Below are 25,538 nucleotides of genomic sequence, written 5' to 3'. Positions count from 1 at the left end.
GCAATAACTTGCATATAAGCCTTTAAAATAAGCACTTTTGTTTTTTCTCGTTCGTGTCCCATAGACTTTAACGGTGTTCGCGTATTTGAACAAATTTTTTGCATGTTCTGCTGCGAACCGAACCGGGGGGGGGTGTTCGGCTCATCCCTACTTGTAACCCACTCTACACTGAAGGATGTCAGCTGTCCTTAACTCTGGAGGACACCATTGGGCTTCAGGGGCTCTGGGACTTTGTTACACTATGATATATATATTTTGATGAAAATTGATCAAACCTGATGTACTGACAGCCTGTCTCATTTCTTGAGGCCCTTAAAAAACAACAGATAAAAATAAAAAGTATAGGAGTGAAGCTCCAAAATGGCAAAATGTTCATACAAAGCATTGACTCTTGTGCTTGATCAAAATCCAGTGACTCGTGTGCTCCCCACTCACCAACTCCTGGTACCCCTACAGGGGTATTGGGCATGTATAGATAGAAGTAGATGGCCCGTTGTCTCAGATCGGGACGTCCACACTGATCATCTGCTCAGCACATCCTCCAACCCCATATCCAGGAAGTGGTTCACCGGCTTCTTTTGGTCAAGTCCTCATAGGAAGAAACAGGGCTCCCATAGTGTAGTAGTTTAAAAAGCTTTTTATTTTAAAATAAGTTTATAAAATAAAAACCTCCCACCAAAGGGGGCAACAAACACACACTTATCTCCAGGAACGAGACAGAGTGGATATATCGGTTGAGGTCCCTTGCCCCTTGGGGCCTCAATTTAGATATAGACCTCAACTGTTTCTTGGCCAACCCTTAGAGCACAGTAATAATCTTGCATACTGATTAAACAGAATATTTATATTGCTGTGTGGCATGCCACCTATTACTGGATGGGGTTTTTTTTAGCCCCATGTATATGGGGCATATATCTTAATCCCTACTCACTACCACATATATACCCTTATGAGGGATATATATAGGGATAGCTCCTATAATGGGAGGCCTAATATATTACCACTCCAGAGACCCCCAACACCTTCACACCATGTTACACTCTTTACCATGGTGGTAGGTGGATTGGGGATGCAATACACCTATTCCTTTTTATACATGACCCATTTTAGGGACCCTCCATACTTCCTACCAGATTAGGTTCCATCTCTATCAAGCCAGTAAGTGATAGGAATATATTGTCCAAACTATTTGATACAGGTTGGAGGGGTGATTTCCCCTTGGTATATACAATAAAGGAGTTCTTCTTCAGTGATCCCTCTATAGAAGTTCTATTGTGTGAGGTACAGGGCCTCCCTGCAGAACATTATAGGGATGTTTATTTTAGTGTAATGACATTACCTTGTGTCCACAATCTGTCCATGTTGGAGGATATAAGTTTTATATTATAGCTTATGGGATGGTGCATATATACATTATCCTTGCAGAACAGGTAGTCTGGTTACCCATAGGAGTGTACTGGGCAGGCTGCATGTGATAGTATGTAGGTGATAGTTGGGTCACCCGTCCTTTTTGATACTTTACACTTATGCTAATGTTTTTTATAATTCATCATTTATTCATGTTTTGTGGATAATCTTTGGATATCTTGCCAGTCTATATTCTTTGTACTTTTCCCTAATATCACACTCTGGGTCATTATGTTGCCTTTTCCCTCACCTGCAAACCTATGGTTTACAGGGTAATATCTGATTTTGTACAGACTACTTTCTGCCTCTGTCGGTGTAGTTCCGCCTTTCACCACAGGGATGCGTTACATCTTAATGCCACTGCAGTATTAGGTTATCCTTTGGGGCCCGTTGGTTAGGGTCAGGCAACATACTTTTGGAGATATATATATATATATATATATATATATATATATATATATATGTGTGTATATGTGTTTTTTTTTTTATATTTATTTTTGATATATTTGTTTAAATTGTATTATCTGTATTTTGGACATCTGGTTTATACTTACGCTGTTAAATGTCTGCTATTATACATAAGGGCGAGTGGAGATGCACTGGTTTGTTTACATACAAGTGGGGACTGGGCCACTCCCAGGTCGGCGTTCCTATACTCCTTTTATTTTTCACTTGATGGTATGTTAGATTGCCAACGAGGGAGGGTCTGAATACCCCGGACACCAATGTGTGTTGTTTGCGTTAGTATAAAAAAAAAAAGGGAAAACACCCTCCAGGTCCGCTCGTCTCATAAACTCTGAGACGTAGTACGATGCTGACGCCTTTGCCAACATCTATGACGAAATGCATAAGGCGGAGCCATGCACTTACATCACACCCGGTATAGTGACAGGGGGCTTGGAGCGCAGCTGAGGCACATGCTGAGAGCCGATCGCTCCCTGGACACCGCATGTGACCATACACTGTAGTGTGTTTTGTCTAGCTTGTTCCCTTTGGTGGGAAGTTTTTATTTTTTAAACTTATTCTAAAATAAAAAGCTTTTTAAACTACTACACTATGGGAGCCCTGTTTCTTCCTATGAGGACTTGACCAAAAGAAGCCGGTGAACCACTTCCTGGATATGGGGTTGGAGGATGTGCTGAGCAGATGATCAGTGTGGACGTCCCGATCTGAGACAGCGGTCCATCTACTTCTACTTCTATCTATACATGCCCAATACCCCTGTAGGGGTACCAGGAGTTGGTGAGTGGGGACCCCTAAGGGGGAGCACACGAGTCACTGGATTTTGATCAAGCACAAGAGTCACTGCTTTGTATGAATATTTTGCCATTTTGGAGCTTCACTCCTATATTTTTAATTTTTTTTTTTTTTTTAGAGCTGCGGAAATTAACGATTAATTCCTCGATTAATCGTTCATTTTTTTGATCGGTAGGCCGCCTGCCCTGGGGCCACTTTGGGCCAAGCTGTGGCTGCAGCGCAGCGCTCCGCTCCCTCCTCCTCCACTATATGTCATACACAGTCTGCGGGCATCTCCCGCTGTGTGTCTAGACAGAACAGAAAGAACACTGCGTCTATCACACGAGCTGATCTAGGAGGAGGGCGGGACTTTTCTCACAGCGCTGTCAAAGTTTTCACACTCAGCTCCGAGACACACAGCGGGAGATGCCCACATACTGTGTAATCCAGGCACAGGCACTGACTATAGTGAGGCTGCGATTATGGGCACGGTGAGGCTGCGATTATGGGCACGGTGAGGCTGCGATTATGGGCACGGTGAGGCTGCGATTATGGGCACGGAGAGGCTGCGATTATGGGCATGGTAAGGCTGAGATTATGGGCACGGTGAGGCTGAGTTTATGACGTATGACGTCCTAGCCATGCCCCGCTATGTCCGGCTTCGGCCGTTGCCATAATAACCGTGCTAAATCAGCTAAAAGTAGTTGGATCTGTATGTGCGTTATAATTATTCGAAATTAGTCGATTAATCGATTAAAGAAAATCGATTAATCGAACACGAAAATTTTAATCCGTAATAGCCCTAATTTTTATCTATTTTTATTTTTTTTCAAGTTTTTTCATCTTTATCTTCACATTGCTGATTTGGGACACTTAATCACTTGGACCTGTTTATATTACACACCTCTCCCATATGGATGTTATTATCTCTGCTTACAGCTGAGAATGTTTGGGTGTCACTGTCTTTGCTGCTATTGCACTATAGGTGCACAGTTTGATGTTTTCCTATAAGGTTTTGACACATTGCCCCTATATTATTAATGGCTATCACTGTATTACATATCATATATTTTGTTTCTGATTTTAAGAAATTTATTTTTACTGTATTTTATCTTATACACTTTAGGTGGATGATAGCACTGTATTATAACTTATATGGAGCACACACTTTTGTGTTTTATTAGGGAGCACATTCCCTTCACTATAGGGAGCGCCATTTACCCCACACCTTCATATATTGTGCAAAATAAGCAAACACTATGGACCTTGAATATCTCCTAATGATAAAGTGCAAACAAACAGTATTGTGCAAAATAAACAATAATCTGGACCTTAAATGTCCTCTAAGCAAGGTTATGAACAAAATTAAAACAGATAAGAAAATAGGATTTTTTTACTTACCGTAAAATCCGTTTCTCTGAGTTCATTGACAGACACAGCCTTCTTTATTCAGAACGGTAGGTTATATCATCTCCGCAGGAGTAGGACTAGGCAGAACAAAAAAACAAGGAAATAAAAAGAAAGAGGGGCGCACCAGCCATGTGCATTATCTTTTGTAAAACATTTATTGAAATAAAATGATAAAGGAATTACTCACAAGCAGTAGTAAAATCTGGTGTCATAGACTCGAACGACAACAAGCAGCTTGGTGAGGATGATGAGCGAAGCCTACCAAAGGTCTTAGAGGAATATGTAAGCTTCACTACTAGCTGACTGCTGATGAAGAAGGGACGTGCCCTTCGAAACGCGTCAGCTAGTAGTGAAGCTTACATATTCCTCTAAGACCTTTGGTAGGCTTCGCTCATCATCCTCACCAAGCTGCTTGTTGTCGTTCGAGTCTATGACACCAGATTTTACTACTGCTTGTGAGTAATTCCTTTATCATTTTATTTCAATAAATGTTTTACAAAAGATAATGCACATGGCTGGTGCGCCCCTCTTTCTTTTTATTTCCTTGTCTGGTAGGACTCCCCATCCTTGAGGGCAGCAAGGCCTGTGTTGTTCTTCTATCTATCTGGTCGACCACTTGTGCGCAGGAGTCAATTTGTTCTTCTGGAACAAAAAAACAACCCCTGGCTACGCCCATGGGCTGTTCTCTGTCAGTATATAACCCCCTCCCTGCTCTAGGTATTCAGTTTAGTAGCAAGCAGTAATAGAAGTATCAAAAAACTCCATAGAGGGGTGAGTGCTGTGTCTGTCAAAGAACTCAGAGAAACGGATTTTACGGTAAGTAAAAAATCCTATTTTCTCATTCGTTCATTGACCGACACAGCCTTCTTTGTTCAGAACGGTAGGGACGTCCCAAAGCAGTGCTGAACATGAGGGGTGGGACCCCAAGGCTAATACATAAGCCAACCAGGTAGCAGGAGTTTCACACAGGACAAGCTGGAACCCAACCTGAACAATACCCCCTTCAAGAGGGATTAGACCCTCTTAACAGCAGCCCGCAAAAAGCTTGCGGCCAAAAAAGGCACCCGCAGATGCCAAACCATCCACTTCGTAGAACTTGCGAAAAATGTGCCACGAACGCCTGAAGACAGAAGGCCCAAGACGCACTAGGCGCCCTAGAAGAATGCGCCGCAACAGGGAAAGCAGGAACCCGATTCCTGACAGAATAGCCCAGAGTCATCATCTGTTTGATCCATCCAGAAGAAGGTCGCAGAAGAAGCAGACAGCTCCTTTCTTGGCCTGTCCGTGAGTACAGAGAGCCTGACCTCCAAAAGACTCAGTGGCTGGCAAATACAACTGAATCCCCCAAACCATATCCCAGGCAGATAAGACAAATTCCTTGGTATGTGTTGCCAGGGACACAAGAAAGGAAACACAATGTCCTTGTTCAAATGGAAACCCAGGGACGGAACTATAGAAAAGGGAGAAGCACCGCCTAAACCTGGGTAAGGTGAACGAGAAGATAACACCACCCTTTTCAACACCCTGTGAGCAGAGGTGAAAGCCACCAAGAGGCCACCTTCGAGACAGAGTAAGCAGTGGAATCTCCTGATATTTTGAGAGAGGGAGAAAGAGAGCGGCTCTTGGAGGACCGAAAACACCAAGTTCAGATCCCACGGCAGTAGAAAAAAACGCATCGGTGGAAACAGATGTCTAACCCCTTGAATAAAAAGGTACGCACCAGGGAGCGCGAGACCATGGGATGCTGAAGACGACCACCCAGGTACTCAAAGCGCATTCCTGCTAAACCCCCCGTAAATTGGGGTCGGAATTGGAGCCACCTAGAAAGAACAAGGATAAATGCCCGGTGATTCACATCAGGATATATGCCCTCTCCACACCCGGAGGTTAAAACCTCCTAAAAGATGGGCTCTCTAGCCATCAACAGCCAGGCCGTTAAAACCAGTGACTCTAAGGCAGTATGGAAGAACGGCCCTGGGACCATAGATCCTCCCTGAGAGGCGGTCGACAAGGAACGCCGGTGACCAGGCGCACCCTGTCGGCGTACCCAGACCAACTGGACCCATCAGGGGATAAAAGAATGACTGGAACCCCCGCAGCCGTGACCCTGCATAAAAGCCACAACAGAAGCTGGAGAGGAGGAAAGGCATAGGGAAACATCACTGACCTCATGGGCCACCAGTGCTGCCAGAGCAACCCATGACCTTACCAGAAACCTTGGTACTGTCCAGTTGAACCAGGACACCAAGAGAACTACCTCATGAGTGTCCCAGCGGAAACAAACCTTAAGAAACACGGCCCGGTAAAGGGCGCATCCGTGGTCCAACCCTCGTCAACTGAGGTATCTGCCTGTCAGCATTCCACTCCTGGAATGCATACACCGGAAAAGGGCCAGACGAAACGTTCGGCCCACCGGGAAATACTGGCAACATCCGGGGCCGCCACAGCCTATTTGTCCCACCCTGGTGAAGGGCATAAGCCATCGTGGCTGCCTTGTCCGACTAGAAGCGTACTGGGAGTGTCAGGGAAATGGCCGTAGGAGAACTGGCAATAGTGCCAGTTGTCAAGGAACCAACAGCAGGAGAAGGGCTCTAGGACCCAGCATCTCTACCAGCACTTATGGCCGGAGAAGGACTTTAGGACCCAGTATCTCTGGCAGGAGAAGGACTTTAGGACCCAGTATCTCTACCAGCAGGTCACATGGGCCTATATAAGGAAGTCTGCTAGTGTCTGCAGTTGCTGGTTTGTCAGTCTTCCTGTGTTCCTGAGCCTCTGTGCAATTACTATTTGGATTCCTGTTGTGACCCGGCTTGTTCCTGACCTGTCTGATCTGCTCTCCTGGTTTGACCCCCTGGCTTTATTTACGGACTTGTTGTCCTCTCCAGTACCTGATCCCGGCTTGTATTACGGACTTTGCTACAGTACCTGTTCCTGCCTGCTTCCTGATACCAGACCTTTGGCTTGTCCCTGTTTCTGCAACCTGCCTCTTCCTCTTGCCGGATCTACTGTGTTTGACCCCTGGCCTGGCTTCTACTACTGTTCCTGTTGCACACCTTGCCAAGTATTACCGAGGATTCTTATAGACTTTAGCCCAGCTGTGTTTCCTGTATTACCCGGTGTCCTTTTGGTGCCCACCAGCTCTTCTCTCTGGAATCCATCTGGCAACCTGTGCTTCTCTGGGCACTACACCCTCTGTACTCAACTTCAGGGGTGTACTGCACTCAGCCGCAAGGGGAGCCCTCTCGGCATTTCGGCCTCCAACCAGGTACGTGACAGTACAAACCAGCCATGACCGAGGCCGATGGAGGTGCTTCCCCGCTCAAGATGATGTGTCAACAAGTCACCACCCTTACGCAAGCCATTCAGAAGCTCCGGGATGGCTACTTTCGGTTGGAGGATCGGCTGCAGCATTTGTCTGTTGCTCCAGTCTTTGTGGACTCCAGTTCTTCCTCCTCTAACACGGCTCCAGTGTCCTTGCCTCCTCCTGAACCACGGGTACCTACACCCAAACGATTCTCCGGTGACCGGAAAAAGTTCAGGCCCTTCAAGAATGCCTGCCTACTGTACCTGGCCCTCCAAACTAGAACTAGAACTTTTGCTTCTGCGTTTGTGAAAGTAGGATTTATCATTTCTTTATTATCTGAGGAACCCCAAGCCTGGGCTCATAACCTGCTGGAACAAAAAGACTCTGCTTTGAATACTATGGACCCTTTCTTTGAGGCCATGACTCTGTTGTACGATGACCCCCAGCATGCGGCCTCCGCTGAATCTGCCTTGCCCAGTGGAAGATTATACCGTGGATTTCCGCAGGTGGTCCACCCACACAAGCTGGAATGAGGCAGCCCTCAGGTTCCAGTACCGCCAAGGACTGTCTGAGGTCCTTAAGGATGAACTGGCTCGAGTTGCTATTCCCGACACTCTTGACGGACTTATTCACCTAGCCATTCAGCTTGACAGGCACCTGCGGGAGCGGCAGTCGGAACGTGCTCAATCCTTCCAGCCTACACGGATGCTACCCAAGTTTTCTCCTGCTGTTGCACCCACGTCTGTTTGCCCTGCAATCCCAGAAAGGGAACTAAAGCAAGTTGGCCTGGCCAGTTCCTCCCTTACGCTTGAGGAGAGAAAACGCCGCCAGCAGGCCAATCTCTGCCTATACTGCGGAGGGGCCAGACATTTTTTATGCAGCTGCCCCATAAGACCCAGTAAGGTCTACCCACTAAATTCCACATATCTCCAAGTCTCTGGATCCTGCCATTCTTGCCTTGTTCTTCCCATCTCCTTACAAGTGGCAGAAAGGGAGATCCGGCTACAAGCAATCATTGATTTCGGGGCATGTAGCTGTTTTATGGACTTATCTCTGGCTAAAAAACTTGGTGTGCCCCTCTATGAAAAAAAGCAAAGACTTGAAGTTCTTTTGGCTGATGGTTCCCTGCCCAGTTCTGGACTTGTCACCCAGGAAACCATGCCCATCTTCACTACTACAGATACTGGCCATCAAGAATTTGTCCGCTTTGACGTCCTATGTTCCCCCATGTTTCCCATCATCCTGGGAATTCCATGGCTGCAGGCACATAACCCGCAAATCAACTGGGCCAAGAAGGAAATCTCTTTCTTCAGTATATTGCCTGCAGCATTGCTTTACTCCCAGCTCCAGTAAGCCTGTTAGCTGTCTGACAGTGCAACCTGCTCTCAGTAATCTCCAGCATGTTCCTCCAGCTTATCATGAGTTTACAGACATCTTCGACAAGAAAAAGGCCGTTGTCCTCCCACCTCACCTGCCTTATGACTGTCCAATTGAACTGCTCCCGGGGGCCGAGATCCCCTTTGGACTAATCTTCCCCCTATCTGAAAATGAGCTGGAGACCCTACGAGTATATATTCACGAGAACCTTGAAAAGGGGTTTATCCGACCCTCTTCTTCTCCTGCTGAGGCGGGTATATTCTTCTTGGAGAAGAAGGATGGCACATTGCGGCCGTGTGTAGATTACAGAGAAATCAATAAAATCACTTTTAAGAACAGATACCCACTGGCTCTCATTCCTGAACTCTTTCAAAGGTTCCGAACTGCCCGGATTTTCACTAAATTGGATCTGAGGGGCGCTTATAACCTTGTACGCATACGCCAGGGTGATGAGTGGAAAACAGCATTTCGGATGCGGTTGGGCCACTTTGAATACCTTGTGATGCCATTCGGGTTATGCAATGCCCCAGCCACGTTCCAGCATCTAGTGAACAACATTTTTCAGGAGTTCCTTGATTACTTTGTAATCGTATACCTCGATGATATCCTCCATCTTTTCTGCCTTTTTGGAGCTTCATCGAATTCACGTAAAAAAAGTGCTCTCAACCTTGAGAAAACATGGACTATATGTCAAGGCAGACAAATGTGAATTTGAAAAAAACATCTATTCAATTCCTGGGTCTCATCATCTCCACAGAAGGAATTGCAATGGACCCAAAGAAGGTGGAAGCAATACTAGACTGGCCAGCTCCTTCGGACAAGAAAGGTGTTCAGCGCTTCGTGGGGTTCTCCAACTTCTACAAGGTTTGTGAAGGATTTCTCCACCACCATAGCACCCATCACTCAGTTGACCCACCAGAAGGTCCGGTTCCAGTGGTCTCCAGAAGCCCAGACAGCCTTTGACAAATTAAAGAATCTGTTCACTTCCGCACCAATCCTACGGAACCCAGATCCGACCCTGCCTTATGTGTTGGAGGTGGACGCCTCTGAAGTAGCTACAGGCGCAATCCTGTCCCAACGGCAGGGGCCTAAAGTTCTTCTTCACCCCATAGCCTTTTTCTCTCGAAAGATGAGCCCACCAGAGAGAAATTATGATGTGGGAGATAGAGAACTTCTGGCCATTAAATCTGCCTTAGAAGAATGGAGGTACTTATTGGAGGGTGCCGCTCATCCCATTATGATTTTTACAGACCATAAGAACCTGGAGTACCTCAGGACAGCCAAACGTTTAAGACCCCGGCAAGCCCGCTGGGCTCTGTTCTTCTCCAGGTTCAATTTCCATCTTACATATCGGCCAGGTTCCAAGAATGGCAAAGCAGATGCACTCTCCCGAATGTTTCCGGACACCCCTGAAACGACAGAGCCAAGTATGATTCTATCCATCCAGAATTTTTTGCTTATTCAACCTGACTTAAAGACCTTAATCAAGCAAGCCTCAACCCAGTGCTCTGGATCAGAAGTGTCCTCACTGAGAAACCAAGATGGATTTTTGTGGCACCAGGATAAAATTTTTGTTCCCCAGCCAGTCAGACTCAAAGTTCTAAAAATGTCACATGACCATAAACTTGGCGGGCATTTTGGGATACCAGGAACCACTGAACTTGTTCAGTGCTCATTTTGGTGGGCCAGCCTAAGACAGGACTGCAGAGAGTATGTGAACTCTTGCACCATTTGTCAGCGCAACAAGGGTTCCAATGCCAAGCCATGGGGACTTTTGAGGCCATTACCCATTCCTGAACATCCCTGGAAAGAAATATCCATGGACTTTATAGTAGACCTGCCCCCCTCTGGGGGATGCATCACCATCATGGTGGTGGTAGACCGCCTTTCCAAAATGGCACACTTCCTTCCGATGATTGGCACACCCTCCGCTTCAGACACAGCAAACATGTTCATTAAAGAGATTGTCAGATTACATGGATTACCGGATAGAATTCTCTGCAAGTCTCTATCAATAGAAGTGTGTCTTTCCTCAGCTTACCACCCTCAGAGCAATGGCCAAACAGAGAGGACTAACCAGACCTTAGAACAGTACCTTTGATGTTTCTGTACTTGCTCGCAGGATGACTGGATCTCCCTTCTTCCCTGTGCTGAGTTTGCATATAATAACTCTTTGCATGCAGCAACCAATCAGTCTCCTTTCTGGGCGAACTATGGATTCCATCCCTCCTTCCTTCCAAATACTATATCTGAAACATCTGCTCCCGCTGTCCAGGATCGATTTAAGGTTCATTTAATTCAACTACAAGTTGCTTCAGGAGGCCATGCGAAAAGCCCAAGAGGACTATAAAAAATTCCCTGATAAAAGAAGAGGAGGGAATCCTGTCTTTAAGATTGGGGACATGGTATGGCTTTCTTCAGTAAACCTCAAGCTTTCATGTCCTTCCCGGAAGCTTGGACCCAAATTTATCGGTCCCTTTGAAATCAAAAGAGAGATAAATCCGGTGGCTTTTGAGCTGGCACTACCCAATACTTACAAGATCCATCCAGTGTTACACATCTCCCTGCTTAAACCAGCTGTACCCAGTCCCTTCCCTGAAAGAGAAGAGCCACCTCCACCTCCACCTCCAGTATTGGTAGAAGGGGAAACAGAATTTGAGGTCGAAGCCATTATGGCTTGCCAGAGGAGGGGTAGGCAGGTCCAGTATCCAATCAAATGGAGGGGGTACCCTCCCGAAGACAATTCCTGGGAGCCTGCAGACAATGTGCATGCTCCTAGACTTGTGCGGGACTTTCACAGCAGACATCCTGAAGCATTGGCCCGTTGGGGCATCTGGAGGCTGCCCCTTGGGGGGGGGGGCACTGTCAGGGAAATGGCCGTAGGAGAACTGGCAATAGTGCCAGTTGTCAAGGAACCAACAGCAGGAGAAGGGCTCTAGGACCCAGCATCTCTACCAGCACCAGCACTTATGGCAGGAGAAGGACTTTAGGGCCCAGCATCTCTGGCAGGAGAAGGACTTTAGGACCCAGTATCTCTACCAGCAGGTCACATGGGTCTATATAAGGAAGTCTGCTAGTGTCTGCAGTTGCTGGTTTGTCAGTCTTCCTGTGTTCCTGAGCCTCTGTTTGGATTCCTGTTGTGACCCGGCTTGTTCCTGACCTGTCTGATCTGCTCTCCTGGTTTGACCCCTGGCTTAATTTACGGACTTGTTGTCCTCTCCAGTACCTGATCCTGGCTTGTATTACGGACTTTGCTACAGTACCTGTTCCTGCCTGCTTCCTGATACCAGACCTTTGGCTTGTCCCTGTTTCTGCAACCTGCCTCTTCCTCTTGCCGGATCTACTGTGTTTGACCCCTGGCCTGGCTTCCACTACTGTTCCTGGTGCACACCTTGCCAAGTATTACCGAGGATTCTTATAGACTTTAGCCCAGCTGTGTTTCCTGTATTACCCGGTGTCCTTTTGGTGCCCACCAGCTCTTCTCTCTGGAATCCATCTGGCAACCTGTGCTTCTCTGGGCACTACACCCAACTTCAGGGGTGTACTGCACTCAGCCACAAGGGGAGCCCTCTCGGCATTTCGGCCTCCAACCAGGTACGTGACAGGGAGCCCCTGAAGTCGATCCATCCATGATCCAGATATAGCCTGATCGCTCGAAGTTCCAGGATATTACCTGGTAGTTTGGATTCCACCAGCGTACAATGACCCTGAGCAGAGCTCAGTCCCAGGACATCCTACCCAATTCGACTAGAATTGGTGGTCACCCTGTTTAATACAAGAGGAAAAAGGATTTATCCCGGCGAAGAACCGGAGAGCGAGCCACCAGACCAGAGAACCCTGGTTTTCTAACTCAGCCGAATCCGATTGTACCGAGACCTCGGGTATTTGTCTCATGCCGGGATCTCCCCAAAGGGAGCTTGTATGGAACTGCGCAAATTGATAAGTTTCAAAAAGGTATAGACTCTCAGACCCAATACCCACACGCAGGTACACAGAGGGCCTACCTGCCGGACAGAAAAATAAAAAACGCAGCATGCAACTTCTGGAGTTTGTCCAAGAGAAGAAAACATGCTGGCCAGAACTGAAGCTCGGGCTTAGATAATCAGACCTTCTGGAAGGGCCCAAGAAGACTTCAAATAGTATAGATGCCTACTGAAATCAGTCAAGGTCTGTATAGAAACTACATTGCCCCTCAGTGTAGCCGAGGAATGGCAGAAGAAGATCATCCAAGCAGCCAGGACCGCAAACCCCCACAGATGCAACCATGCCTGATCCGGGGCCAACAGGAGTGGTGGCCAGACTATGCGCTGATCATGCTCCGCACCCACAGCAAAATGGAGGAGGTGCTGGAGTCGGGCACATAACAGAATGCGTAAACAAGCATTTGTGATGTCGATAGAAACCAGAAGGTCCCCATGATGAAAGGGTGCTACCGCCATGCTAACGGACTCCATCCTGACCTTCTGTAACCACACAAGGCACACAAGGCAGGTCAGGGCTGTAAACTATTCCCGACAGGGGAACTGTGACAACCACACTTTGCAGCAACGGAGCTTGCACATCCCCCCCGCGGAGAACAGCAAGCGGTCCGGCAGTACACGCCCGTTGGAAGTATTGACATCCAGGGTAGCCCCCAAAATAGTGTCTAAGCACCACTGAGGAGACCTTAGAAGCTCAGTAACCAGGGGAACTATGGCCAAGAGGCATGGCTGACGTACTGCAGTGCCTAGACCATAGGTCCGGCAATGCAGCAAAGGCAGGGGAATTGCCAAATAAGTACCTCACAGCAAGCGTGTTGTGTGTGTGTGTTTTTTTTTTTTTTTTTTTTTTTATTCTTTTATTTTTTTAGAAACACAAATGCACTCTAGACCCTTCCAGTCTTCAAGGACAAGAGGGTAAGAGGGAAAAGGGAACGCTTATGAGGTATCGGCTCTCCACCGCAGCCACCGCTGCATCCCCCATCTTGAAAGATTCCTGCACAGATGTAATAAGTGCGATAACCAGCCCTTTTTCATGCCCTACTGCAGTCATCCTCACTCCCTGACAAGATAGGGAGCGTGGCCACCACCCCGCAAGGTGGGCCACATCCTCAGAGCCAGATAGGAGACAGAGGGGGAGGGGAGGGCAGGGGTGCCATATACTAGGCTTTATGTCTAAGCGCTACCCCAAAAAACACAGGGGGAGGGGGCCACCAACTGGAACCCCCCCGCCCAAGGTCCACGTATAGGATGTTGACCGAGGCCCCGCACAGGGGGCACCACCGAGGCCCCTCACAGGGGGAACAGACCAAGGCCCCCACAAAACAGAGCCCCTCACAGGGGGCGCAGACCGGGGCCCCTCACAGGGGGCAAATCCCGGGCCCCTCACGGGGGGGCGAAAACTGGGGCCCCTCACGTGGGGCAAATACCAGGGCTCCTCACAGGGGACTAATACCAGGGGCAAAAACCGGGGCCCCTCACAGGGGGCAAAAACTGGAGCCTCTGACGGAGGGCAAATACCAGGGCCCCTCACAGGGGACACATACCAGGGGCAAAAACCGGGGCCCCTCACAGGGGGCAAAAACCAGAGCCCCTCACAGGGGGCAAATACCAGGGCCCCTCACAGGGGACAAATATCGGGGCAAATACTGGGGCCCCTCACAGGGGGCACAGACCGGGGCCCCTCACAGGGGGCACATACTGGGGCCCCACACGGGGGCACAGACCGGGTCCCTCACAGGGGGCACATACCGGGCCCCTCGCAGGGGGCACATACCGGGGCCCCTCACAGGAGGCACATACTGAGGCCCCTCACAGGAGGCACATACCGGGGCCCTTCACAGGGGCACAGACTGGGGTGCAGATCCAGGAGGCCACAGAAGCCGCAACCCAATAGGTACAAAAGATGCGGCCGAGTAGGCCGTGGCCTAAATTTTCGGCTGCAGACCACGAATGCGGTAGGCCGCAAAGCCGCGGCCTAAATTTTCGGCCCCCGGCCGTGAGTGCGGTAGGCCGCAAAGCCGCCACCGAGAGTGCGGAAGGCCACAAAGCCATGTCCTAAAGACAGTTTTTGACAATTTTTGACAATTTCTTTATTAAGGAATTAAAAAAAACAGATGTAAATCTGTAAATTATTCACGACGCCGCTGCCACCGCCGGACCCGGAAAAGAAAGAAAAAAAAAAAAAAACAAGCCCCCCTGTAACGTCACTGACCCAGCATGCACCGGTAAGTGACTTCATAAGGGGAGAGTGGTGCCACCAGGTGACTTCGCCAGGTGGCCCCCCGTCCTTGTCTATATAAGAACTGTCAAACGGCGGAGCCTGCAGTATGCGGTCAACCTCCATAGCCGGCGGGAGCATTTTTTTCTTTTTGGGTGCGGCGGGCAGCATGATTGATAATTGATTTACATTGGTGTATTTACGCTGGTTGGTGGTATAGTCAATTTTTTTTTTTTTTTGCACTTAGAGTCAAAGCGCTTTACATGTATGGTGTATATAATATTATAATACACCAAAACATTTTTTTTTTTAATTTTGGATACGTGGCAAGGGTTTGAATCTCTCTCACATTTTATTACTGTCTGTTTGACCTGGTCACAATGGTGAATAAACGTGATAGGGATTCCAAAATATTACAGTTGTTACTGAAACAGGAATACAGAGATGTCTTTCCAGTGGGTACTTTTGTTTCATTGACAACCAAGAGGTGAATTCCCCTTGCATTTGTGGATGCCCTCTCACTCTCTGTTGTTTCCTTGGGAAAGAAAGTGCAGGGTAAGCATTTTAGGATCAAAATTTTCTGTATTAACTAACTGATTCTCTCATTTCCCAGCTGTTACCATACCTAGAGGCACACACACGGGGTATCAAAAACTCCATCCATTGCAAAGCTGTCCTACAGAATGACCATTGCCCAATTATTAATGATTACATCAACCATGCATTCTAGGTTATACCCTTTGTAGACACACCCAATGCTTTCCTTATTAAAATAGGGGCACATTTTTGGGACTTGCTGAGAAAACCTATATTGATCGACCATATTTTCCTTTGGGGGATTGATTGGTCTTAAGTTGTTTACACGGCAAATTGTAGCTTAACAGTAGACTGCTTATGAGGCTCCTGTGACCCATATTGGCTTTGTTATCAGCCTATATTTGTACACTGGGATCCCAGGGGCTCCCTATGGTTAAGTAGCAAAGGCACCAAAGGCCCCTGTGCAAGAGCAATTTTGCCCCTCCTCACTCAATGCCGAAACGCTAACATCTGTTCAGTGTGTTCAAATAGATAAGGCCACATCCGCTTTGAGGAAGTCTCCATGGGCAGGAAATGCGTCAATGTTTTGTGGCTTTATATGTCCCTGCTGAGCATGGAACAAGCTCTCTAGGACTGATAACAGAAGTAGCCTGGTATACGATGGCTCTGTTGTTAACACTGGCTGGGGATCCCTGTTAATATCTTCAGGCTAATGTATTGTGTTAACTTTGCAAACTACAGCTAAAGAGCCCATGGTACTAGTCCATCAGGAGTCCAATCTGGGTTTTATGGGTAATAACCCCCCCCCCCCCCCCTTCCCAACGAGGGGTTTGGGTAAGGCCGCCTGAGGCTATTTGTAGTGTAATATAGGTTTTTAATAGTTATTGTTTTACAGGAAACTTAGTAATAATTTTTATGTGTAGGTATATATATCTATATATACATTTCTGTTAGTTGTGACCCTCTGACCTTACCATACATATCTTCACTTTCCTTTCTATTTGTTAAAAACTGGTTTTAACTAGTTTCCAAATCTTTATACTGTATATGGCTGGAAGACAAAAGACTAGTGAGTTCATCCAGGGCCAGATCTAAGGACAGTGTGCCTGGAAAAAGAGGACCATCACGTATCTGATAGGAGACTGAAATGATGAGGTCAGCCTCTCTTGTATCTCCAGCCCAGGCCTCACTGGAAGTAGAACAGAGGGTACCAAGGGACAGGAGGAACATGAGTACCAGCAGATGTTGATAGGTGAACCCAAGAAGAGTGGCAGGCCAACAGGTCAGGAACAGTAGCTTTGTTCAGTAGTCTAGTCCAGCTTAACCACTTGCTGACCAACTCACGTACATTTACTGTGGCAGGTTGGCTCTCCTGCACGAACCAACGTACCTGTACGTCGGTCCGTGCAAGGAGGATAGCGGGCGATGTCCGCTGGGGACCAGCGATTGCTGTATACAGAGGCAGAATGGGGAACTGCCTATGTAAACCAAGCGATTCCCCGCACTGCCTAATCACATGTCAGAGATCTTCTGTTCCCAGTCATATCATGTCCCAGTGAGCCCATCCCCCCTACAATTAGAACACACCCAGGGAACACACTTAACCCCTTGATTGCCCCCTTGTGTTAAACCCTTCCATGCCAGTGCAATTTTTACATTGATCAGTGCATTTTTATAGCACTGATAAATGTAATAATGTCACTGGTCCCCAAAAAGTGTCATTTGGGGTCAGATTTGTCCGCCGCAATGTCGCAGTCCCGCTAAAAATAGCAGATCGCCGCCATTACTAGTAAAAACAGTAAAAAAAAAAAAAAAGAAAACTTTTGCACAAACCAATCAATATATGCCTATTGGGATTTTTTTTTACCAAAAATGTGCAATTATTGGCCTATAACTGATAAATAAATTCATTTTTTAGATTTTGTTTTGGATATGTATTATAGCAGAATGTAAAAAAAAAAATTGTTTATAGCGCAAAAAATAAAAAGAGGTTACCAAATACCACCAAAAGAGAGCTCTATTTGTCGAACAAGACAGAAAGCCAGGATCAGAGACAGAAGCATAGTCAGAGAAATAGCCAGGGTCATCAACAGGTGGGCATCAATCAGGTCCAGGGTCATCAATCATGAGCAAAGCCAAAGTCAGGAACAGAGCCAGGGCTGGAGAAAAGTCAGGAGCAAAATCCAAGATCAGGCCAGGAGCAAGCTGGGTCAACAAAAAGGGAATCATACAGGATAAATGTAGGACACCGGAAACAGCTGAAGATCATTCAGCACAAAACATGGCATGAATATCCTTTAAATAGCCCATCTGGCACCAACAGGAATTGTGCATGTGTGTGCATGTGAGAAAATGCGCATTTTTGTGCACATGCACGTGCCTAGTCACCTTTCTGTGAGAAATACCATGCACATATCTGCGCACCAGATGTCTCTCAGGGATTTCCTGACAAGGACCTTACTTTTCAGGAATTTCAAATGAAATTACCGGCTCTCCTGGAATTAAATGATGCTATATTTTATCTATTTTATCATCTGTAATACATCTTTAAACCAAGCTTAGTAAATTCTTTGTATTAATATTATACTGCTTTTTAGTTGTTTGAATTGTCCACATATCTGAAAGGTAAAACATAGGAACCCCCACATGAACTTTCATGGCATCCCAGTCTTAGTCCGTAGGGTTCAATATCGAGTTAGCCCACCCTTTCCAGCTATAACAGCTTCAACTCTTCTGGGAAGGCTGTCCACAGGGTTTAGGAGTGTGTTTATGGGAATGTTAGACCATTCTTCCAGAAGTGCATTTGTGAGGTCAGGCACTGATGTGGCAGAGAAGGCCTGGCTCACAGTCGCCGCTCAAATTCATCCCAAAGGTTTTCTATCAGGTTGAGGTCAGGAATCAAGTTCCTCCACCTCAAACTCGCTCATCCATGTCTTTATTGGCCTTGCTTTCTGCACTGGTCCAAATCAATTGTGAAGGGGGGGATTATGGTGTGGGGTTGTTTTTCAGGGTTTGGGCTTGGCCCCTTAATTCCAGTGAAGGGAACAATTAAGGCATCAGCATACCAAAGACATTTTGGACAATTTCATGCTCCCAACTTTGTGGGAACAGTTTGGGGATGGCCCCTTCTTGTTCCAACATGACTGCGCATCAGTGCACAAAGCAGGTCCATAAAGACATGGATGAGTGAGTTTGTGGTGGAGGAACTTGACTGTCCTGCACAGAGTCCTGACCTCAACTAGATAGAATACCTTTGGGATGAATTAGAGCGGAGACTGCGAGCCAGGCCTTCTCATTCACGACCACATGCACACTTTCTATACACTTCCCAAAACTCACAAAGACATGCAATCACCAAAGACATGCAATCAGTCTCAAAATAGAACCCTTTTGCTATGAAATAGAGTGGAGACTGTGAGCCAGGCCTACTCATCCACATCAGTGCCTGATTTCACAAATGCGCTTCTGAAAGAATGGTCAAACATTCCCATAGATACACTCCTAAACCTTGTGAACAGCCTTCTCAAAAGAATCGAAGCTGTTATAGCTGCAAAGGGTGGGCCAACTCAATATTGAACCCTATGGAGTAAGACTGAGATGCCATTAAAGTTCATGTGCGTGTAAAGGCAGGCGTCCCAATACTTTTGGTCATATAGTGTATATGGGCAGGCCAAGCAAGGTAAAGATTTTAGCTGCTTTTAAATGTGTATTGTGTGGAAGGTTTTTTTTGTTACAATGAAATAAAAATAAGAGATACATTTTTTATATGAAACTAGATATGTTGTACATTGGAATAATAAATAGATATAATTTTGTAACTTTATGATTTTATTGTATTATGCTGTATACCTACTGTTCAGAAGCATCTCCAGTGGAGGGGCTTAACTTAAAAAGAGAGCGCTTCTCCTAGGGGGTTATCTGATGCGGGGAGGAGCCGTGAGAGCCCCCAGAAGAGGATGTTCGGGGGCCACTCTGTGCAAAACGAGCTACACAGTGGAGGTAAGTATAACATGTTTGTTATTTTAAATAAAAAACAAACAAAGCTTTAGTGTCACTTTAAGTTAACCTATTCACTGTCAGAGCCTTTTTTTGCGTTTTTGGACGCATATGTTGGAATATTTTAGGCCTGAAGATTACTTAAAACCCCCCCAAAATGCATTTTCTGAAAGCATAGACCCTGGAAAAAAATAGTGGTAGTTCCAGTTTTTTTATGTCTTGCAATATTTGAGCAACGGTTTAGCAAGCGCAAATTTTTAGTAAGAAACCTACTTTAGGTCATGCAAAATATTTCCCAAATTTTGCAGTGTAAATTATAATAGTTTGAATAATAAAAATTGTAATAGATTAAAAAGACTCTATGCTGTTCAAAATATAGTCAATAATGTATTTTTGTGTTTCTCCATAATAACCTTTGCTCCACTGTGTACAATAGTTGGGTGTGATGGTCGATGGAGAGAGAAGTTACAATAGTTGGGTGTGATGGTCGATGGAGAGAGAAGTTTTGCAAGTCAGGATGGCCGAGCGGTCTAAGGCGCTGCGTTCAGGTCGCAGTCTCCTCTGGAGGCGTGGGTTCGAATCCCACTTCTGACAATAATTTGTTTTCTGTAAAACTGCAATATCCCTACAAGGTTCAAACCCCTTCTGCATTAAAAAAGAATAAATATGCATTTCCTCCCAGAATTAGAACTGGTTCCCAGCTTTTATTTGCAATAAACATAGCTGTCACCTTTATTTGCAAAAAGTACAGTCCGCTGTTAATAGTTCAACTGGATTAGAAAAATATCAAAAGCAGTAAGAAGAGGATGTAAAAAAAGAAGAAAATTACCAAACACAGTTGATTTATTTTTGATTGTGAAATAAATAATTTACCACTTGCTGTCATTTCTATCATCAAAAAAGTTTTGCCGAAACCCGGGATCGAACCAGGGACCTTTAGATCTTCAGTCTAACGCTCTCCCAACTGAGCTATTTCGGCTTCTGAAGGTTTTATTCTTCAGCCTCTTTGACATGCTATAGCTCTCTTCCTAATATATACTTTTATGAAAATATACTGTATAAATTATTATGATAAAATTACAATTTTAGCCTTTTTTAAACGTAACAAATAATTATCTAAACTTTTATTAGGGATATTAGTTACTGTGTTATGAATATGTGCACAATGGATTGACATTTGAAAACTGTATACAGTAAATCATTGCTGTATACTACAGATCTCTTTTATTCTAAGTTTAGGCTGCATGCACATATGAGCGACATGGAAGCGTTGCTTTTTTCCTGCTTATTTTTGTGCGTTTTTTGTGTGACATTTCCACAACACGTCTTTGCATTCCAGTCATTGTTAATGGCACCCTAAATGCGCTAAAGAGATGTGAGCAAAAACACGCTATTCAAAAACTTAGCTCTAAAAGGCAGCAAAATAACTCCTGTACCCTTTTTTTTTGGAGTCGGCTTTGGCGTGTTTTTTACTAGCGCCTTTTTTTGCCTATCTATTGCATTTTTAACGCATTTTTTAGTGACATGATTTGTGCAATGCAGTTTGACGCGATTGCAGGGCTATTTATTGTACAATAGTGGCAAAACCGCACTGTGTTTAGGTGCCACTGAAAGGCACTTGAACACAAGCGATTTTGGATCGAGGGTAGATTCACAGCGAGATCCCAATGTGAATGGGCCCTAATCCCTAGTCGTAAGTCAAAAGTGAAAATAGACTGTTCATAATTCTAATTTTATCCCAAAAATAATAATAACATAAAAGACAGATACCACCCCAGATGGGACTCGAACCCACAATCCCTGGCTTAGGAGGCCAGTGCCTTATCCATTAGGCCACTGGGGCACGTGGTTATACTGAATGATAAAACAGTCTGTAGTATATCGCCGTGCACTGAATGTTACAACCACTGGAGAACTCTAATTTTTTCTGTTTATATCACCTTAAAAATATATTATACTGTATCACCCTCTGGATTTATTTTGGATGAATTCTATTATTACAGCAGTAATAACGTACAATATATACTACAATGAAAATAGATAATCGCAAACTATAAAGAACGCTTGGCACCTCTTTGTTCTCACAATTGTAGGCACAACATTCACTAACCAGCTGGTAGCGTGGCCGAGCGGTCTAAGGCGCTGGATTTAGGCTCCAGTCTCTCTGGAGGCGTGGGTTCGAATCCCACCGCTGCCAAGGAATCTTTTACCCGATAAAGTGTGTGTCCTTCTTAGTGAAAGAGCAAATGCCGGGCCATCAATTCTTCAGACAAGCTATAGTGAGTAACTATGGGGCAAAGCAGAATATTGACAACATTTTTTTTTACCTAAGAGAATGATATTTGGGAAGGAATTAAGATTACATCACACAGAAGTCATGACTTATGACAGAGCAATTACTTAAAATGCACTTAAAGGGCTTGTAAACCTTTGTGTTTTTTTGAGTAAGTATTTTGGCCACCACTGAGTGGTAAAGACAGTTACCTAGGGCCATGGGTGAACAGGCAAGTAATCAGGCCACCACTAAAAGCCAGAAACAGGTAGCGATGGCTCTGGATGAACTGGCAAGTGTTCGGGCCACCACTGAAAGTTGGAAGCAGGTAATGAGGGCTGTAGGGAAACCGTTAAGTATTTGGGCCTCCACTGTCAGTCGAAGGCATGTAGTGAGGGTCATGGGTGAACAGCTACATTTTGGGGCTGCCTGACACCTCACCCCTCAGTGATCAGACTGTACTTTGTAACTTTGTAGCAAGTCACAAGGTGGGAGGCTGCAGCAGATTTGTATCAGACATTTGTAAAGACAGACAATAATTGCACAGGTGCGGATTTACAAGACTTTGTCACCTCTGCTTCTGCTTCAGTTTCTAAAAAAAAATGAAATAACTATATAAACAGCAGGGCTGCACCCTATATATATCCTGCATAATAATAAAAATAATCAGATCAGCTTTAACTGTCACTCCCAGGTCTTTTCAGGCTGCATTGTCTATTAAGTCGCTATTATTGCTCCCTCCTTTATGGCCACAGCCTGTTATGAAACCTTTAACATGCCATGTGACAATAAAATTATCATAAATGAGCAAACTAACTTCATAAAAAATGTCCGCACACCCACACCCACTCTATGATTACACCCAGGTAGATACAAAGTGTTCCTGATGGGCTGTGCTATTTGCATGAGAGGTGAATGAACCCAAGGACATTGAAGTACTCATACCTCCCAACATTTTGAGATGGGAATGAGGAACACCTACTAGCAAACGTATGTAGGCATAGGACACACCCCTTGTCACACTCCCTTAAAGGAGATATAACCATAAAAAAGGTTAATTAAATCCACAAGGGCTTTTTTTTCCCCACTACTATTCCTTTATATCGGCTTTTAAAATTTACAAATGCAGCAATTTATAATTTGTATGAAAGGTTTAACACTGGGAGACACTTTTTGAAAGATAAAAAGTGCATTTTATATACAACTATATAAATCAGACCAAAATGAGGGGGAAAGAGGGACAGAGGGACATTGCTCAAAATCAGGGACAGTCCCTCGAAATCAGGGACAGTTGGGAGCTATGAAGTACTGAGTTTTTCTTTTCTACACCATTATTTATTTATTTATTTAGCCTGATAGTGGTTTCCTTTATCTTCCCCTCCAGGGGGTTCTTCCATTATTCTAGTCTAGGAGTTCTTAACCATTTTACGATTACAGGGCACAATTGGATTGCCCAATATGTCCCCTTACCCCCTTTACCAGACTGTCCAAATCACCATTATTATCACCAGTCTTATTGGGTACAAGAATAACTTAACAAATTGTCAATAACTTTACATATGGATAGCTAGGAACAGAACAGCTGAAAGAATTTCATATTGTGTCTGTGTCTGTGCCTGCTGTACCATGTATCTGTATGAATAAATATCCGGTTCTCTTTGTATTGCTGGCTTTGTGTGAAATCCCTGGTTCCTGGTTCCCCAGTCCCCCTGCTTTCTTATTGAAAACTGACCACATTAGGCAGGAGAACACGGCGTGGTCAGTTTTCTAGCTGCACTGTCTGTTCTTCTCCCATGATCAAATTTGCATGCCTCCCAACTGTCCCTGATTTTGAGGGACTGTCCATGATTTGGAACAAAGTCCCCCCAAAAAAACCCCATCAATTGCAGCCTCACTATGCCATCAATCGCAGCCACTGTGCCATCAATCGCAGCCACTGTGCCCATCAAATGCAGCCACTGTGGCATCAAATGCAGCCACTGTGCCATCAAATGCAACCACTGTGCCAATCAAATGCCACCACTGTGCCCATCAAATGCAGCCACTGTGCCCATCAAATGCAGCCACTGTGCCCATCAAACGCAGCCACTGTGCCCATCAAACGCCGCCACTGTGCCCATCAAATGCCGCCACTGTGCCCATCAATTGCCGCCACTGTGCCCATCACCCCTTTTCGGGTGCCGGGCGCCTGAATTACAGTGGCAGGGTTTTTTTTTTTTTTTTTGAAGCACCATAGGCTCTAATAGGCGTCAAAAAAGGTGACCTGCGAGCGCCATGCTGGGCGCTCGCAGGTCACTCAGCTGTGTTAGAAAAGCGAATGAATATTCACTTTCCTAACACTAAACCTCCCCTCCGCCAATCAGGTGCTCGGATCTGTTACCTGTCACCTGATTGGCTGAAACGACAGGCGCTGTGATTGGACGCCTATCAGGTGTCCAATCATAGCAGAGGACAGGAAGAGAGGATGGAAGAAGACATTGAGGAGCTGTCCCACCGCCACAGAAACGGTAAATGGGCAAAGGGTAAATACAGACTGCGGGTGGGGGGGCACACTGGCAGCATTTGATATGGCACAGTGGGAGCATTTGATATGGCACAGTGGGAGCATTTGATGGGCAAAGTGAGGCTGCATTTGATGGGCAAAGTGAGGCTGCATTTGATGGGAACAGTGAGGCTGCATTTGATGGGGCACAGTGAGGCTGCATTTGATGGGGCACAGTGAGGCTGCATTTGATGGGGCACAGCGAGGCTGCATTTGATGGGGCACAGCGAAGCTGCATTTGATGGGCACAGTGAGGCTGCATTTGATGGGCACAGTGGCTGCATTTGATGGGCACAGTGGCTGCATATGACGGGCATGGTGGCTGCATTCGATGCTGCACAGTGGCTGCATTTGATGGGGCACAGTGGCAGCATTTGATATGGCACAGTGGCAGCATTTGATATGGCACAGTGGCTGCGTTTGATTGGCAAAGTGGCTGTGTTTGATGGTACAGTGGCTGCAATTGATTGTGTTCAGTGGCTGCGTTTCATGGCACAGTGGCTGCCTTTCATGGCACAGTGGCTGCGTTTGATGGCACAATGGCTGCGATTGATGGTACAGTGAGGCTGCAATTGATGGTCTTTTTTTTCAGAATTTTTCAGTTGGTTTGCGCTCCCCCAAACATTTTGGGCACCAGCGGCCACTGCTCACCGAGCACTTTATTAGGAAAACCTAAACATCCTCTTGTTCATGACATTATCTAATTAACTTATATAATCTAATAATAATGTGGTAGCAGCTTATTGTATAAATTATGCAGGAACGGGTCAGGAGTTTCAGTTGTATCTGAATCAAAAAAATATAAATGTAAAATATTACAGATGATTGGTCCTTGGCTGTGATGACTGCATTCGTTTTCTGTTTAACCACTTGCTAACTGGGCACTAGGGATGAGCACCAGAACCTGCGAACGGACCGAAAGTTCGTGCAAACTTTAGAACCCCATTAAAGTCTATGGGACTCGAACGTTCGAAATCAAAAATGCTAATTTTAAAGACTAATATGCAAGTTATTGTCCTAAAAAGGGTTTGGGGACCTGGGTCCTGCCCCAGGGGACTTGTATCAATGCAAAAAAAAGTTTTAAAAAGGCCGTGATTTTAATGATGCTTAAAGTGAAAAAAAAAGTGTGAAATATTACTTTAAATATCGTACCTGGGGGGTGTCTATAGTATGCCTGTAAAGTGGCGCATGTTTCCCGTGCTTACAAACAGTAGAACGGCATGGGTACCCCAGGCCCTATATACTCTGAACAGCAGTAT

General features: G+C 45.7%; 4 non-coding genes across 4 annotated transcripts; 2 read left to right on the top strand and 2 right to left on the bottom strand.

The window, feature by feature from the left end:
• The first annotated feature begins 19,976 nt into the window (after window positions 1-19,976).
• On the top strand, window positions 19,977-20,059 carry TRNAL-CAG (transfer RNA leucine (anticodon CAG)). The gene has a single exon. It is a non-coding gene; the product is annotated as a tRNA-Leu (tRNA).
• Window positions 20,060-20,371: 312 nt separating this feature from the next.
• Window positions 20,372-20,444, bottom strand: TRNAF-GAA (transfer RNA phenylalanine (anticodon GAA)). The gene has a single exon. It is a non-coding gene; the product is annotated as a tRNA-Phe (tRNA).
• A 791-nt stretch (window positions 20,445-21,235) lies between these two features.
• Window positions 21,236-21,308, bottom strand: TRNAR-CCU (transfer RNA arginine (anticodon CCU)). The gene has a single exon. It is a non-coding gene; the product is annotated as a tRNA-Arg (tRNA).
• A 272-nt stretch (window positions 21,309-21,580) lies between these two features.
• On the top strand, window positions 21,581-21,662 carry TRNAL-UAG (transfer RNA leucine (anticodon UAG)). The gene has a single exon. It is a non-coding gene; the product is annotated as a tRNA-Leu (tRNA).
• Window positions 21,663-25,538: the final 3,876 nt, after the last annotated feature.

This window comes from Aquarana catesbeiana, linkage group LG10, assembly GCF_042186555.1.
Source record: "Aquarana catesbeiana isolate 2022-GZ linkage group LG10, ASM4218655v1, whole genome shotgun sequence".
NCBI lineage: Eukaryota > Metazoa > Chordata > Amphibia > Anura > Ranidae > Aquarana > Aquarana catesbeiana.
Note: the sequence above shows the minus strand (reverse complement) of the source record. Positions and strands in the feature narration are given on the sequence as shown.